Source organism: Protopterus annectens, chromosome 4.part1 (genome assembly GCF_019279795.1).
Source record: "Protopterus annectens isolate FY-2018-M chromosome 4.part1, PAN1.0, whole genome shotgun sequence".
Lineage (NCBI taxonomy): Eukaryota > Metazoa > Chordata > Ceratodontiformes > Protopteridae > Protopterus > Protopterus annectens.
In genome coordinates, this window is record NC_056734.1 from 661,770,693 (window position 1) to 661,783,496 (window position 12,804).

Here is a 12,804-nt window from a genome sequence, read left to right on the forward strand (position 1 = left end):
GCCTCAGCCGATGTCAGATCAAATGCTTAAAGTTAATAATTGCTTAACTTGTGGGAAACAAATACCTCATAAGGATTTCCACTCCTAATGCCTCCCCTGCCTAGGCCCAGACCACGACGTCTCGGCCTGTACTGCCTGTGCCTCCTTCAATCGACGAACTCTTAGGCGTCGGGCGGAGTTTGCAGAGGAATTTTTTGGGGCTAGTTACTGTTACAATATGCCGTCGGAGACTCCGACTTCTCATTTAACCAAAAAACGGAAGGACAAGGACCGACGCACGCGGACCGTGGTTTCGGCTGAAACCACGCCTAGGCCTACCGCGAGTGTCTCGGTCTCGGCTGAAACAGAGTCCTTGGTACTTCCGACTGTCGAAACCGCACAACCGGCAACCTCGTCCCCGGAGGCCTCTTCTGAGTCGGTTATAGAATTTCCCTCAGAGACCGGTGTTCAGGAAACATCCGACACCATTCCCCTAGACAAAACTACACCAGCACGTGGAGCAGCCAGGCCTCCTGCATCCATGTCCATTAAGGCATTCACTAGGGCTAAGACTGCAAAGCAGCCAAAATCTCTGCTTCCCAAGGCAATTCCTCAGGGATCCACTACAGGTTCACAGATTTTAAGTTTAGCTGAGGACCTTATTTCCTTAATTAGGGGCTCTCAACCTCCTCTAGACAAAAGGCCCAGGGTTGAGCCCACTGATCCCCAGTCCTCTGATGAGGCTTCAGATGGCTCTGCTCTATCAGACTACCAGGAGGAGGCCTTTACGGCCTACGAGGATTCTGATGCAGAGGAATCTATTCCCTCTGCCTCCCTTCCTGAAGAGCTGTCCTTTGGGGAGACCCTTCACTCCATGAGAGAGCATTTCCAATGGCAGGGCCAGGAATTCTCCGATTCCAGGAAGAGATTAAGGACTTTTTTGCATTAACCTCAGCATAGACCTTTGGCTATTCCTCCTGTTTTAAATGTCATTGATGATGTGTACTCTGAGTCTAGCATTACCCCTGACTCCCTTCCTCCGGCTCCTGTCAAACCCGATAGGTACAACAGGGTCCCGGACTCGCATCATTTCCTTTACAAGGCCCACTCTGCTGACCCAGAAACTATTTCCCAGGGCCCTAAAGGGGTTGCAACTGCCACTACCAAGAATCCACTTCCCTCTGAAAGAGTCCAGGGCTTTAGAGAGATGGGGTAAAAAAGTGTATACTTCTTCCATTCTTTCTATGAGGGCTTTAAATTGTCAATTCCATATGATACAGTACCAAGAGTATTTGTTAGATGAATTGCATAAAAAACTGTCTTTACCTGAACCCCTAGATCGCAAGTCACTTCAGGATCTGGTGCATAACTCACAACAGGTTAGCAACCATTTCTTGCAGTGTGGTTATGATGCATTGGAAGCTTCATGTAGGTCAGCAATGACAGGGGCAGTCATGCGTAGGCATGCTTGGCTGAAGGAACAAACTCTGCCAGATCATGTTAAAGCAAAGCTTCTGGATGCGCCACTGGAAAAGCAAAAGTTATTTGGCTCCACTGCTCAGGAGGTCTAAAAGAAAATTGAGGAAAAGGCTAAATCTGTACAAACAGTCAAAGATTTTCTCCAGGTCCAACCACCAAGATTCAGTAGAAATTGGCCTTCTAAGAATTGGTCCTTTCCGGACACAGAGAGATTTCAGAGAGGCAAGAACAGGCATGCCAGAGGTAGAGGATAAGCTAGAGGCTCCTACAGAGGACGTCAGTGGCAGCCTCCTAACCAGAGAGGTAGTGCAGGACCTACAACTGCTGCACAAGGACAGACTCAATGACTTCACCTTGACCCCGCCAACCATGGCTCAATTGGAAGCACCTTTGGGCGGAAAGCTATCTTTATTCTCAAAAAACTGGCACAGTATTACAAGGGACAAATGGACACTGCAAATAATAGACAAAGGATACAGGTTCCATTTTCATACATTACCAAAAAGAAAAGGCATGCCAAACCTGCCACCGAATCAAAGGGCAGAGGCTTTAAAACAAATTTCCAACCTATTGCAAATGAAAGCTATAGAAAGGGTTCCTCTCACAGAACAAGGCCAAGGATTTTATTCGAGACTATTCCTTGTCCCAAGAAAAGAAAAACAATGGAGGCCTATTCTCGACTTGTCCGCACTGAATACTTATCTCATTGTGCCAAAATTCAAAATGCTGACCCTACAGCAACTCCTTCCCATGCTGGGCAAGGGGTCTTGGCTGGTAACTCTAGACCTCAAGGAGGCATACCTGCATGTCCCTGTCAGACAAAGTTGCAGAAGACACCTCAGATTTCTTGCAGGTTCAGAGCATTATCAATTCTCAGCATTGCCCTTTGGCTTATCTACTGCGCCCAGAGTATTCACGAAATGCCTGGCATCAGTAATTGCACACTGCAGACTTCAGGGGATTCAAATATACCCATATCTGGGTGACTGCCCTATACAAGCGGACAGCCAACAAACTTTGGTAAAACACTTGAATTATGCCATCCGCCTACTTCAGGCCTTGGGATACACAGTCAACATTCACAAATCAAGACTTGTTCCATCCCAAAGAATAACTTTTCTGGGTGCGAAACTAGATACAACTACCCAAATGTCTTTTCTCACAGAAGAAAAACAAAGACAACTACCGGATTACTTCGAAAATCTGACAAAACAAACTCAGCTGGCTGCAAGGAAAATCCTGCAGGCCCTGGGTTACATGGCATCTTGCATTCTTCTGATTTCACAAGCAAGGCTGCATATGAGGAAACTACAATGGTATCTAAGGAGTTTATGGTCTCAACACAGTCACAGCCTAGAAGCTTTGATACCACTCATTCCATGCCTTCAAAAGGAATTTCTGTGGTGGGCTCAAGCAAGCCAGTCAAACAGGGGTCTGCCCTTCAGCAAACCAATAACCAGCCAAACCATTACAATGGACGCTTCAGACCATGGATGGGGAGCACACATGGAGGGCAGATGCATCCAAGGACTATGGTCACAGAAAGAATTGCGCATGCACATAAACCAAAAGGAAATGCTGGCAGTGATACATGCAATCGAGGCCTTCAAACACTTTCTGCATGAAGCCCACCTGCTAATAAGGACAGACAATACCACAGTTATGTGGTACATAAACAAGCAAGGAGGTACCCATTCCTACCCTCTTTGCAGGCTGGCAATGAATCTTTGGGAACTTTCCCTAAAACTCAATATAGAGCTGCAATCCCAGTTTGTGCCAGGAAAAGACAATACACTGGCGGACGGCCTAAGCAGAAATATCATGGATCCACACGAATGGATGCTGCACCCAGACATCTTCCTTCAGATAACACAATCATGGGGGAGGCCGGACTTAGATCTTTTTGCCTCCCACCACAACCATCAGCTGAAGAAATTCTGCTCAAGGACATACCACCCACAAGCATGGAAAGTGGACGCCCTCTCTTTCAGCTGGAATACTCTTACAGTGTACGCATTTCCACCTCTTCCATTAATGATCAAGGTCTTACTGAAAATCAGGACAGAGCAGCCAAAAGTGATTCTGATAGCTCCGGACTGGCCAAGGCAGCACTGGTACCCACTGTTAAGGAGCATGTCACGCACGAAACCGTGGCCTCTACCACAATGGCCACTTCTTCTGACACAGCACAATTACAAAACTCTGCACTCCAGCCTGAAAACCCTGCAGCTGTCAGCCTGGAGAATACCTTGACTCCTCACCAGGAAAAGCTATCCAAGAGAGTGAAGGATATCATCATGGAAGCTCGCAGGCCTTCCACAAGAAAGGCATATTCAGCAAAATGGAAAAGATTTTGCACTTGGAGCACCGCAAAGGGCATAGATGCGACAGTGATGAACATGGCACATATCCTGGAATACTTGGCAGAAATGCTCCACAATGGCCTTTCTTACTCTTCCATAAAATCTCATGCTTCAGCAATTTCAGCAGAATACAATACTGATCCACCTGTCTTCTCTCATCCTCTCCTAAGGCAGTTTCTAAGAGGAATTAAAAACATCAATCCTTCAAGGAAACCACCAGTGCCTACATGGGACCTTAACTTCATGTTGGAAAAACTAACTCTACCTCCCTTTGAACCAGCAGCATCTTCAGAACTACAGTTCCAGTCATGGAAGACTGCCTTCCTTCTGACCATAACCTCAGCAAGAAGAGTATCTGAATTGCAGGCCCTCATGGCAGTTCAACCATTCCTTATTTTTCATCAGGACAGAGTCTCATTGAGAACCAATCCTTCATTCATGCCAAAGGTGGTATCCAGGGTCTCATTGAACCAAGCTATTCACCTGCCTACCTTCTTCCCAAATCCACAAAACAAGGGGGAGAAACTTCTGCATACCCTGGACATTCACAGACAGTTGTGCTACTACTTGGACAAAACTAAGACTTACAGAAAAACTGACCAGCTGTTTGTAGCTTATGCTGTTGGTATACAAGGAAAAGCAATTTCCAAACAGACAGTTTCAAAATGGATAGGGAATTGCATTTGATTCTGTTACTCTTTTCATGGCAAAACTGTGCCAGCTACAATTAGACCTCATTCCAAGAGATACAGCCACCTCCACAGCCTTCTTAAGAGGGGTGGCTACCAAGGACATTTTAGAAGCTGCTACATGGAGCTCTGTGCATACATTTACCAAGCATTACAACTTACCCTTATATTCCAGATCCAGAGCAGGCTTTGCTACGGCAGTCCTGCAAGGCATTTTAGCTACACCATCCTTTATTTAGATCCTACCTCCCCCAGCTTGGCTATGGTATTCTACCCATATGTAAGGACTGCAGATGCATCCTTGAAGGACATAGTACAGTTTTGTACCTACCATAAATGTAGATGTCCGATAGGTATGCATCTGCAGTTAGGTTTACCCTCCCTCCTTCCCCTCTGTGATATTTCTTGGGTACTTATCCCTCTTATAGCTAGCTGGGGTTATCTATTATGGTGTATTTGTTTTATATTACTGTGCATGTTTGGAAATTTTTGCATCTCTCCAAATTTAGCCTTCCTTAGAGGGCACCTGGCATCTGGGGCAAGAAAAACTGAGGAAGATGGCGTTGGCTGATGCTTTTATACCCCAGGCGCTCTGACGTCGGGGAAAGGGCAACATCAGCCGATGCCGGACCCAGACTTTGGAATCCGGCCGACTGAAGGGCTGCCTGAGGCAGGACAACCCATATGTAAGGACTGCAGATGCATACCTATCGGACATCTACATTTATGGTAGGTACAAAACTGTACTTTTTTGCTACACTCATCATGGAAAACCAGTTCCTGCTAGCATAAGGCCCCACTCCACCAGGGCAGCAGCTACATCTACAGCCTTCCTCAGTGGGGTGCCAACCCATGATATTCTGGAAGCTGCAACTTGGAGTTCAGTACACACCTTCACCAAACACTATCACTTACCACTTTACTCTAAGACTAGAGATGGCTTCGCCACTGCAGTTTTGCAGGGTCTTCTAGCCTCTTCTAACCCTCTTTAATTCCACCTCCCATCCTTAGCTTTGAGATTCAACTCAAGTGTGATGACTGCAGCAGGGTAACACGACTACATAGTAGAGTTTTGTACCTACCATAAATGTAGATGTTCGAGTGTTCACCCTGCTGCGGTCCAGGTTACCCTCCCTCCATCCCATCTGATCTAACTGAAACCTTTTCTATGCCTTTTTATCTGATACAACCTTTGTGGTGTATTTGCTTATAGCTGGAGGTATGTTTTATTGTATTTCACTTTTATTATTGGTACTATGTAGTGACCTCCTTTTGGGGGGCACCTGACATCTGGGGCAAGAAAAACTGAAGAAAATGGCATCGGATTCCACTTATATACCCCTGGTGCACTGACGTCAGGGAAGAAGCAACAACATCCTACGCCGGACGAAGACTTTGGAACTCAGGCCGACTGCGGCACCGCCTGACGACAGGATAACCCAAGTGTGATGACTGCAGCAGGGTGAACACTCGAACATCTACATTTATGGTAGGTACAAAACTGTACTTTCCCTGTTTTATGAAATCCATGATGATGTATTCCATCATCCCACAAGTGATGTCGCTGAAGGTGATAGTTCTGTAGTTGCCATGGTCATGGTGGGGACTGCATGGTGGAGAGTAGCTAATGCAGCTGTTCTCAAGGCTTCTGGTATATATCCAGTGGATAGGCTATGATTTAATAGTTTAAGAAGGTCTGATGGGGGGGGGGGGTGTATATTTCATATAAATCAGAAAACAGCCTGGTGTGTTGTCTGGAGCTGTAGAGCTTGTGTTTTTGGTCTTGGAGAGCCCTTTTAGTTAGCACTTCTTTAGAGGTGATTACTTTGGGGGGGGATATGGACTGGATACTTTGAATTGGGAAGTTTGTAAGTGACAAGAGGGGAAAATGGAGCTAAGTTTACCTGCAAGGATATTCGCTATGCCCAGGCAGTTGAACTAGGTGACATAGCCTAGTACCTACCTATGAACCTATCGGCCCTAGGGCCTATACAAGCCCAGCCAAAAAGGTACCCTGGCTTTTGCCACCCAAGAAAATTTATTTTCCTGTGCCACTGTCTAGCAGAGCCACAGAAGTGATCCCCGGGGTGAATTTCCTATTTCCCATCCAGTCATTAAGATTTTTCTTGAAGAGTGCTAATGAGGTGCTTTGTTTGATATAGATGGGTAGTTTATTCCAGAGTATGGGAAGTCTCTGGGACAGAAATCTATCCCTCCAGCATGTTCTGTTTATTGTGGTGACAAGGTTTAGGTCCAAAGAGCGTGTAGCTCGGATGGATTGGGATTTCTTTAAGTGGAGCATGTCCAACAGCTCTGGGTTTGACATAGTTTATATGTTAGGCAGAGATCACCTCTGAGTAGGCGATATGCGACTGAGTAAAGCTGGAGTTTTTTTGAGACTGTCTGTGTAGGGCATCTGTTTGAGGCTGGTAATCCTCTTTGTGAGGTATTTCTGCAGCCTTTCTAGTTGTAGATGTCTTGTGAGGTACATACCAAAAGGGGCATTGTACTCTAATGGGTCTAATGAGTGATGAGTAGAGGGGAACAATGACCTCTTTTTTTCTGGATGAGAAACCTTTTGTGATGAGGTGTCACACGTAGAACTGACTACTGTGGCGTTGTGATTATCAAAGGAAAGACTACTGTCCACCTGTGTCCCAAGGTCTCGTCTCACTTTCGGTGTTAAATATACTACCGCCTATGTGGTAGTTCATGGGTACAGAGGTTTTACCAAAGGGGATGACAATGCACTTTTTGCCATTGAGCTTGAGGCCATGGCTTTGACACCAGGCATCTGTCTCAGTGAGGCCCTTTTGTAGGATGTCCACACTGTTAGGAGTTTCGATTATGGCTCCTAGTTTGCAGTCATCTGTGAACTTCATTAGCCAAAGACCTTCTGTGTTAGCCTGTACTTCAGAGAAGTAGATGCCAGACAGGAGAGGACCCAGGACTGAACCCTGTGGTACTCCACTTGTCACTGGTCTGAAGTCGGATATGGAGTCTGCTACTTTCACAGTATGGGTTCTGTCAGTGAGCCAGTTGGCAACCCATCTTGTGACATAGGGATTTATACCTAGTTTAGTGAGTTTATCTCAAATTCCAGAGTGGGGGATGGTGTTGAAAGCCTTGGCAAGATCTAGATAGGCAGTGTGAACCACCTTACCCTCGTCTGCGGCTTTGGTGACTGCTTCAAATAAGTCTATCAGGTTTAGGAGACATGATCTGCCTTTTACAAACCCAAACTGGCTGGGGTCCAGAGTTTGGAGATTACCAATGTCTTTGTTTATAAGTTCCATGGTGATACGTTCCATGGCCTTGCCGAACAAGCTCATCAGGCTAATGGGGCGGTAGTTCCTGGGGTCTATTGTGGCTCCCGCCTTGTGGAGTGGGTTAACCATCGCTGTGCGGCATTCAGCGGGCACAAAGCCTGAGGTGAGGCTATGACTGAACATGGTGCTTAGGTGCAGTGACAGTTTGTTCTGTAGTTTGTGTAGAACACAGCCTGGGATGTTGTCTGGTCCCATGGATGCTGTGTTCTTGGCTTTGGATTTTTACCTGTGCAGCTGTGATTACAGGAACTTTGCATTCTTCCGTGTTAGACATGGGCCCTTTGGGGGGGGGGGGGTAAAGTTAGCACTGAACCTATCTGCCAGGATGTTGGCAATATCGGTTGGGTCTGTATATTTAGTGCAATTGTGCTGTAACTCAGAGCAGATCTGAGTGTTGCCATTGAGATTCTTGACATAGCTATAGAATGCTTTGTGGTTGTCTTTAGAATCAGTGGCGATTTTGTTTTCGTAACTAGCTTTGGAGGATTTCATCAGGGATCGCAACTTCTGAGGCTGACCAGGAAGCTCCTCCGTGGGATTTTTTTATTTATTTTACATTTGTTTTATATAGATATACATATATATATATATATATATATATATATATATATATATATATATATATATATATATATATATATATATATGTGTGTGTGTGTGTGTGTGTGTGTGTATATATATATATATATTACTCTCTTTTGCAACGGTTTCTTCCTTCTATTGTACAATTTGTTTATGGCAGGGGACCACCATATTGGCTTCCTTTTTTTAGAGGATAGCATTTTGGTTCTATTTGGGATAGCACGATCCATGTACTCGTGTAAGTGCTTATAAAGTGCAATTGTGTAGGATTCCGTAGTCCTAACTGTATTGTCCATCTGCATGGGTGTCATGAAGTTCACCACTTCTGTCTTAAGAAGCATGAAGTTGGCTTTGGAGAAATTTTTTACCATGGTTTCCTTAATGGGGGGTGGGGGCAGGATGTGGATATCTACGGTGATTAGCTTGTGGTCGGATCGGACCAGTGAGGCGTTGACTTCAGTTGTGGAACACCGGTCACTCATGTTGGTAATGACTAGATCTAGGATATTGTTGCCCCTGGTGGGGGTGTGGCTAAGTTGATCCAGGGCATTGGAGTTTATGAATTCCAGAAAGCGTTGTGCGAATGACACCATTACAGATGTGCTTGATGCAGTGTTAGATATTATTTCCGAGGATCCTTACATAATTAATGTGCCATGATTATCTTTTGTGAAGTAACCATTTTTGGTTTGTAATTAGTTTTGCAAGATTTGATGTTACACCTGTTTTTTGTTAACCCTTTTGAGATCGATTATATCATGGTGAGCTTCTGTTCTATTATTTAGGGCTGCGAGCTTTTTAAGCAATAATCCACAACTGTGTGTGGGTATGTCCGCATTTATGCATGGTTTGTGTGGTTTGGTCATGAGGGCAAACACCACGTTTTTCTGCAAATTAATGAAAATACTGTAGTTTTTGTAATCATCGTATCCCAACATAGTCTGCAGTTGTCAGGATATCGCCTATTCCCTTTTTCCAAGTGTATTTAATAAAAGTTGACATTGCATCTTTTTCATTTGTTCTTACTATTTCATTTGTTTAGTATCTTTACAAAAAATACTTTTCTTACTTTCTGTTTTGTCATCCCATCCTGCCACTGAATTTTCATTTACTTTCTTCAGAAATTTCTTTAATTCTTGCAAACTGATCTATCTGCTTAGCCTATTTCCTGTTTAATTTCTTCACCATTCTTTTTATACTTAAGGCAGCCATCTGCCTATTTACACGCAATTCTTCTGCATACTCTTTACTGTCTGTATTATTTTTTCCAGAGAATCCCATTCCTTTCCATTTTGATCCATTGACTTGGATATTAAAAAGACTATTTTCTATTAATATCTTCAACAATGGATATTCATCGTGTTTCACTGTTGCAGTCATTACACTTGGGTTATCCTGCTGGCAGGCTACCCACAGTCGGCCAGAATTCCAAAGTCTAGGTCCGGCATCGTTTACTGTCGCCTCTTCCCTGAACTCAGTGCGACAGGGGTATAAAAGATGCAACCGACGCCGTTTTCTCCAGTCTTTCTTGCCGTGTGGTGCCCGAAGCAAAAGCAGTTCGCAAGTGCCGGTCGGCCGACTCCTGAGATTTTCGAAATTGAATTTCAGAACCAAAGTCTTCAATAAAGCTAAGTACCCCATTGGGGAAACTTCTTCTTGCTCCAGACTGATGTCAGTAAAAATTAATAATTGTATTTCTTGTGGGAAGCAAATACCTCATAAGGATTTTCACTCTTAGTGTGTTCCTTGCCTAGGCCCTGACCACGACGTTGCTAGTTGTCGGTTTTGTGCTAGATTCAACCAACGCACTGTTAAACATCTGTTTGATTTTGCTTTACATTATTTTGGCCGAAGGTTTAACTACATAATGCCGTCGGAACAACCGACAACCGGAATCATAAAAAAACACAAAGACAAAGAAAACGACAGGCATCCGAGGTCCAAAACCGACGAAGCCTCTTGTAGGCCAGTCGCCGGTTCTCAGTGAGGCTCTTTCGCAGCCCCTGACACACGCTACCTCAGAGCCACAGGCTGTCTCCGACTCTAACGTGGAGACAACTAGGCCTCTGGAAACTCAAGGTATTGGGCCTATGGAAACTATTCCCTCAGATGGGTCTGGAGCCGCTGAGCAGGCATCAGCTTCTGAGGGTGTTTTCAGACCTACACAGCTTACTATCAAGTCTACTTCAGCAGCCAAGGCAAAGTCTAAAATACCATTAAAGACAAAGAAACAAGTACAGCATTCTCCTGGACAGTCATCCATGCCAAAGAAACAGATTCTTAAAATGGCCGAGGACCTAATTACTTTGATCAGGGGTTCCCATCCCCCTCCAGACAAAAGGCCTAGGCAAGACACTGACTATGACTCCTTTGACCAGGTTTCTATTTTCTCTGATTCCTCTTCAGAACCGGGATATTCTCTTCCTCCCTATGAGGACTCTGATGCTGAAGAATCTATCCCTTCAGCCTCTCCTCCTGAGGATTACTCTTTTGGGGAAACCCTGCACACCATGAGGGAGCATTTTCATTGGGAGAGCCAGGATTACTCAGAAAACAAAGAAAAGGCTCAGAGATTTTCTTTTACTGCCTCAGCACAGGCCCCTTGCTATCCCACCTGTACTAGATATTGTTGATGTTTTTTTCTGGATACAGTTTGTCTCCTGATTCTTTACCCCCTGCACCAGTCAAGCCAGATAGGTATTACAGGGTCCCAGACTCTCATAAATGTCTTTATAAAAACCCTGCTGCTGACCCAGAAACAATTTCTCAGGGTCCCAAGGGGGTCAAGGCTTCCACTGCAAAAAACCCTGTTCCCTCTGATAGGGATTCTAGAGCACTGGATAGATGGGGGAAAAATGTTTACACTTCTGCTACTTTAGCTGTAAGGGCTTTAAACTGCCAGTTTCACATGCGTAAATATCAACAATACCTAATGTCTTTGTTAAAACAGAAAATGCTTACAAGCTCAGAATGTCCTGACAGTAAGGAAATGCAGGATTTATTGCATGCAGCTGAACAAGTGGGAAAGCATACTCTGCAATGTGGTTTTGATTCATTAGAGGCTTCTTGCAGAGCCGCTGTTACAGGCTCTGTCATTTGAAGGCATGTTTGGTTAAAAGAACAAAGTTTACCAGATCATGTTAAAGCAAAATTATTGGATGCGCCATTACAGCATGATACTTTGTTTGGTGTTAAGGCAGAAGAGGTGTTAAAAGAAAATGGAGGATAAAGCTAAATCAATGCAGACAGTAAAGGATTTCTTACCGGTTCAGCCACCTAGATTTAGCAGGAACTGGCCTTCTAATAATCGGTCCTTTCCCGTGTCAGACAGGCCACAAAGAGGCAGATACAGATGCCCAAGAGGCAGATCTCAGCCCTAAGGCTCATACAGACCTAAACAATGGGGTGCTTCAGCCCCCAAAGGCGGAGAAGACAAATCACAACCTTATAGGAAACAGTCTCAGTGGCTTCCCTCTACAAAAGCCAAGCACTTACCTTTAGACAGCACACTTAGGGGGGGGAACTGGCACTTTTTTCACAAAACTGGCGCATGATCACCCAGGGCAAATGGGTACTAAATATTGTTTCTCAGGGTTACAGGTGCCACTTTCACACCCTACCAAGGCCAAAAGGTATGCCAGACCTGCCACAAAACCGATGGGCAGAGGCACAAAAACAAATTTCTGCTCTCATGGACATGAGAGCTATTCAAAAAGTACCACAGCAAGAACAGGGGCAAGGATTTTACTCAAGACTTTTCTTGGTACCCAGAAAGGACAAAGCCTGGTAACCAATACTGGGCCTGTCAATTCTAAATACTTTCCTGGATGTTCCAAAATTCAAAATGTTGACACTGCAGGAACTTCTACTCATGCCGGGCAAGAAGGCTTGGCTAGTTACTTTGGACCTTAAAGAGGCATACCTGTATGTCCCAATCAGACAATCTTGCTGAAGATACCTCAGATTCATAGCTGGCTCAATGCATTACCAATTCTCTGCACTGCCCTTTGGCTTATCTACTGCGCCCAGGGTCTTCACAAAATGCCTGGCACCAGTAATTGCATTTTGCAGACAAAAAGGAATTCAAATATATCCCTACTTCGATGACTGCCTTATTCAAGCAGACAGCAAGGACATTCTACTATACCGTCTGGTGTTTGTAAAAGAATTACTAATTTGCCTAGGGTACACAGTAAATGAAAAGAAGTCAAAACTAGTGCCCTCTCGAGATAATATTCCTGGGTGCAAGCTTAAAAACAACTGCCCAGATGTCTTATCTCACTCCAGACAAAGGCAACTGACTCATTACTTTCAAATGATGGCAACAAAGACCCAGCTCCCTGCAAGAAAAATTCTGCAGGCTTTGGGCTTCATGGCATCCTG

The 12,804-nt window shown here is 44.7% G+C and overlaps 1 protein-coding gene across 1 annotated transcript in view; it reads left to right on the forward strand.

Moving 5' to 3' along the window:
* The window catches only part of ERN1 (endoplasmic reticulum to nucleus signaling 1), a 1,214,209-nt gene that overhangs the window by 197,207 nt on the left and 1,004,198 nt on the right, over positions 1-12,804 (forward strand). The gene's annotated exons all lie outside the window — the stretch shown is intronic.